Consider the following 6,000-nt stretch of genomic DNA (forward strand, 5'->3'; position numbering starts at 1 on the left):
CTCAACAAATGGCAAATAGCTGTTCTGTGTGAGCCACTTTTATCATTATTCGTAGTCTTTTCAACTATATTTTATCATCTGTAAAATGGGAATTAAATTTCCTGGTACTTCCTCATTTTACATAGAGAATTACTTAGATGTCCGTTCAGCTATTTAATAAGCTGTTTGGGGAAAGGTGCTATATAAATAGAATGTCATTATTTAAAGATTCATTTTTTACCACCTGCTCACCAAGGTGAGACAAAAATGCATAAGATAGCACATCTGTAATGATTCTTGAGCTGCTCAGTGGCTGAGGGTTACGTAAGTCTCTGTTACCTTTCTCATTTCCTTTTGTTCCTCTTGAGCATTCATTGTCTCCTCACTGCTCACTGCAGGGTTTTCCTCTTGCCAGCCTCTTTTCTTTATTCACTATCTTTATACTCCCCCTTCTAAGTGTGTCTAGAAAGAAATTTCAAAGTTAAATTTTGGAGGCTTTGGTATCTAACCCTGCAATTCTTCCTTGTGTCTCCTAAAATGAAATGGTATAGCAACAGCAAGGAAAAGGAAACAAAATCAGGAGGTGTTAGAGGATTCCACAGTGCTCCCTCACAGACAATGGCCATCGGGGTTAAAAATAAAGCTTAAGAAACACCTCAGCCAAATGTAATACGTGGACTTTGTGTTGAACCCTGATTCAAATGTAAAAGTTTAAAAATAATTCAGTGCCATTGAGAAAATCTAAACACTGATTGGATATTTAATAGTATTAAGATATTATTGTTAATTTTTAGTACAATTTTGATATTGAGGTTTTTTTTTTTTTTTTTTTTTGAGACGGAGTCTTGCTCTGCCACCCAGGCTGGAGTGCAGTGGCCGGCTCTCAGCTCACTGCAAGCTCCGCCTCCCGGGTTCACGCCATTCTCCTGCCTCAGCCTCCCGAGTAGCTGGGACTACAGGCGCCCGCCTCATCGCCCGGCTAGTTTTTTGTATTTTTTAGTAGAAACGGGGTTTCACCGTATTAGCCAGGATGGTCTCGATCTCCTGACCTCGTGATCCGCCCGTCTCGGCCTCCCAAAGTGCTGGGATTACAGGCTTGAGCCACCGCGCCCGGCCAATATTGAGGTTTTTTTTAAGAGATCTTATCTTTTAGAGGTACACTCTGAAATATTATAGTTGAAATGATATGCTATCAGTGAACCACTTCAACATCATCTTGGGTGGGAGGCTGAGTGGTAGGTACATAGGGACTCACTGTTCTGTTCTCTTGACTTGTGTATATTTGAAATTGTGCCTAGAATGTGTAGCTTCAGTAAAATAAGCCAGTAAAGTGCAAGAATACTGAAATACAGAAGGAGGAGACTATTTGAATGGAACTTGATTTTCTGTACATTTTCCACTGTAAGTTTTTCTCCCCTTGAATAAATCCATTTTAAGAAAAAATCTATTATTTTATGCCTAAGGAGCAGGCGCTAAAATTCACAGAGGTTTAGAGTGGGTATAGCTCCTAGACATCACTACAGAAACTAAACTTTGAAGACTTTGTCCAATGTCGCATTTCTTAGAGGCATAGCCAGGGCTCCAACTCAGAGTTCCCGGGTGGAATCCAGCCACATCCTTTATTCCCACTGCTGAGCTGCCTATCTACACATGCAGAATCCAGGGCCATACGTTAACACTGGACAAGGAGACAAATGATGGCCTGTTTGCTCACCTCCCCCAGCCCTTCTCTGTTCCTACTGTGATAGCAACCTTAAACACTGAACTCAGGTTTTACAAATGACCTTTACAGTGACCAACTGGTTTCTGTGAGGGCAGCTGAAGGGCAAGAAGGTAGAGTGGAGAGAGAGAGCTCATGCAACATACGCAACTCTTCACACCCTCACAACCTGATCTCCTTGTCCCATCAAGATCATCAAGGCCTCAGGTATGAAATACCCGGACCTCGTTTTGCCTCCTAACCCTTACTAATCTATCCATGTTACACACACTCTGACCCACTTCCAGCTGCTCTCAAATATGTCTGTTTAAGGAGAATGCTTCCTCCTGTGGCCTTCCGCTTATCCTTTCCCGTGGACCCTGCTTTATGAACCCTCTATCTTTATTTTCTCTTTCTCACATGTTATTCTGCACTTAACAATAACAATATTCATCTCTTCTATTAAAAAAAAAATTCCCTTTGGGAAACATGTTGGGCATTTCTCCTTTTATCAGCAAAACTGCTTGAAAGAGTCTCCTCTGCTTCCTCACTTCCTATCCCTCCTAGCTCCTTTTGCCATTTGGCTTCCATTCCCACCATTGCCCCAAAACACAGCTTCCATACTGTGAGGTCCAGTGGAAATGTTCCAGTACTTGTCTTTATGAACCTCTTTGCTGCCTTTGCCATGGTGACCATTCATTTCTTGCACCTCTCTCCTTTGACTTCCCAACATTACACTCCCCTGGCTGACCATCATCCTTTGCTGGCTTCTCCTACTCCTCGTCTGTCCACTCCATAAACACCGTTATTTTCCTTCCTCTCTAATCTTAGCTTCCTGCTCCTCTCACCTTGCCTGCTACTTGGACAATCTCATCCTTGCCCATAGTCCTAACTACATTGGGTATATTGACCATTTCTAAATATTTTTCTCCAACTCTAGCCGCTCTCCCAACATGTAGACACCAACAGCTCCCAGTCATGCAGACTCAGATAGCCCTTGGGTTGCTGAACGTACCCCTCAGATATCCTACAGGCCCAACAACTGCAAGTATATCTAAATAATGGACACATCATATTTCCATCTTTTCTTGGCCCATTTTATCTGCCACCCTCACCACGCCCACCTCCCACCCCACTCGCACCCCCTACACACACATACAAACCTTGGCTTCCTCTGGAATTGCTGATCTCAGTTTCTGGCACCACCATCTACTGAGTAACTCAAGCCAGAAATAGGAAAGTAATTACAGGCAACTCCCTTTCTCTCATCTCCTGTCGACAACCAATTACCAAATCATACTGATTAAATCTTTCATAGTTTTCAAATCTGCCTCCTTCCCTCCATCCCTGCTACCACTGCTCTGGCTCATGTCCTCATGGTCCTGGTTCATGTCCTCACAGTCTGTGGTCTCCATTGACACAGCCTATTCTCTTAAATTCAGCTCCAATCTGTAGCCATAATCACCTGGTTAGTCACAAACATGACTGCATTTCCTTCTCCTCAAAATCTTTAAGCCCTCCTACTCTAGGGGTAAAGTTCGAGCTTAAGAAGGATCCTGACACACAAACTCCCCAAGGTCTGGCTACCTTGAGAGTTACCTACCACTCCCCTGGCTTGTCCTTCAGGCCCCAACAACTCTACACTTTCCACAATCATGAGCACACATCACAGGGTTTCATGGCTTTGGGCCTCCTTTGTTTCATTTCCTCTGCCCAGAATGTCCTTGATCTGAGTGAGTCCTGCTCATCCTTAAGCTGCACTTCAGGACGACTCCTCCAAAAGCCTCACCTGAACACCCAGGTTCAGGAAGTGTCCTCTGTGCTCCCATGGCTTCCAGGCACACTTCTCTATGTCAGCACCTGGCATAGCTAGGTACCTACAACTGTCTTCCCCTAACCAGACCCTAAGTTCATCAAGGGCAGGGAGCATGGGTTCATTCATTCATTCACTCATTTAGTCATCTGGCTAACATTTAAGTGTCTCCTATGTGCCAAGCAAGGTCCCAGGCATGGGTACATTATATTCCCTATGTACATTGCCTAGGTAAAAAAATGTATTTTTCATCTCTATACCTCCAAAATGTAGCACAGTCCCTGGCAACAGGAAAAGGCTCAGTTAATGTATGTTGAGCTGACATAAGCCCCCCAGCAGGTAGGTAAGGAAACTATGTTTGGTGTAGGATGCTGGCCAACAGAGACAGCGTGGAGTCACAGTGTGGCACAGGGTCCAGGGTCAGCAACAAGGGTTCAAGCTCCAACTCTGCCCCTGTATGGCAGGTTCTCCTTGGCTTAGGACCTTGCCTTCTCATCTCTGAAATCAGAATTACTAAGGCAATGCCCACTTCCTGTGTTACTGCAAGAATTCAGTGAAATATATAAGTAAACACTGGATGTAAATCACTTAGGCTTACAAAAACATTAAGTCACAGGGAGAACATCAGAGTCAGAGAAGGCAGAAGCCCCACACCCAGTGGGGAGAGGTGTGGAAGCTGCATGGACGGGACAGCAGGGCCAACGGTGGAGAAGCAGAGGGATGTAGTTTTCAAAGCCATGGAGCTGAGAGGCAAGCATGAAGCCCTGCCACAGCTGAAATGTGGCTTTCCCTCCTATCTCTCAGTGCCAGGGTGCTGGTTATCAATCTCTTCCCCTTCTCAGATAGTAACAAAAGCTTTACCATTTGCCATCAGAGTCTACAGCTGTGGGCAGAGAGCAGCTTCAGCACTCTCCCCCTCCTCTGAATATAAAATAAGCTCTTTCTAATCCTCCATTTTTAATGACTTCAGGCAATGGCTTTCATGTCCTCCCTCCCAGCTCCATTCTAGCCAGACACCTAGAATCACACAGCAAGGAGAATCCACAGCCATCAGACCCAGGAGTGGGGTTCAGCCACAGCAACAGCAGCAGGGAATAGTGAAGTGGAGCCTGGGACTCTGGGAACAGTTCCCCCACTGGTATCTGCTCCGAAATTCAGAGAACTGTGAACTGAGAGCACTCAGTGAGATGCCTTGCTTGCGGGCATGTGCTGGTGCACGTTAATGTCTGTGCTGGGGGCGGGAGGAGGGACGAGGGCTGTGTGGGTGGGTGCACTGTGATGCACAGAGATGCTGAGCAAATTCCCCCTGACACTTTTCCTTGAGAGACAAGGCCCTGGGAGGAATCTACCTTAAGTCACTTAGCTTTTCCAAGACCCTCTTCCTTCTAGAATCTTTTACAGATGAATTCAAAAGCCTTTGGAAAATTCCATACAGAGAACATTGACAAATTCCATGCAGAGAACACTGGCAAAGGTTCTGATGATGATGCTGATGTTTCTTGGACAGTGAAAAATACCCCTAGGCACAGAGAGGAAGCAAGGAAGCATTTCTGACATCTCTAGAAATGTAAGTGTTTGGACAAAGAAGAAACCAGAAAGCACAGACAGCCTGGAATAGAATGGACAGGAAAATTGTTCTAAGCCATAAAGTCATTATATGTAACAAAATTTACATTTGTATAGCACAGTCACAAGTTAGGGTTGTGCTATACAAATGTGAGTTTTGTTACTTATAATCACAAGTCAAAAGTTGGAGTTGGGATTGAGAAAGGAAGATGGAGAACAAAAAGGACATTTGAGGCTTAGCACCTGCTAACTAGGAAGAACAGGCAAATTTCTGCACCCTTGCTCCTGGCAAGAGTGGTGGGCTTAAAGGTTCTGAAGAATCTGTTAGACAGTAAATGGGGACGCTGATACAAGGACAGGTGCTTTCACTTCTTTGGCTAAACTTCATCGAGTTTTTTTTTTTTTTTTTTGCCCCCCTTGAGCCTCAATTTGTTCTAGCAAGTTGGGATAATTAAACAGCATCATGTAGGGCAAGCACCTAGCAAAGTTGTTCAGCACATCTTGACCACTGGGAGCTATCATTCCTTTCAGCTGATCCTCACAAGCTCCTTTGAAAGTGAGCCAGGCACTTGTTATAGCTCTCATTTTACAGATGAAGCTGCTCAGTGGCCCTGAGTGGAGGGCCTAGGGTAATTCACTTAATGGCCCTAGGAAGACTTGAACCCAGGACCTCCAGTATTTTTTCCACCCCAACTCTGCCTGTTCAGCTCATGCTGCTGCTCACCCATGGCTGAGATCCACACTTGGAGGGGTTTTCTTAACAGAAAGATGAGGGTTGGCTCAGCTGTCCATCCATACTCTTGCCCTGTCCTCTAGGAGCCCCTAGCAGTAGTGGCATGGCTGTTGGACTAAGGAACCGTGTTCTCCAGGTCAGAGTTCACTGACCCATGGGAGAAAGACCTTCACCTAACTGGCATGTTTCATTCACCTGGACAAAGAATAA

Source organism: Trachypithecus francoisi, unplaced genomic scaffold (assembly GCF_009764315.1).
Source record: "Trachypithecus francoisi isolate TF-2019V2 unplaced genomic scaffold, Tfra_2.0 Lachesis_group5, whole genome shotgun sequence".
In the NCBI taxonomy this organism is placed as follows: Eukaryota; Metazoa; Chordata; class Mammalia; order Primates; family Cercopithecidae; genus Trachypithecus; species Trachypithecus francoisi.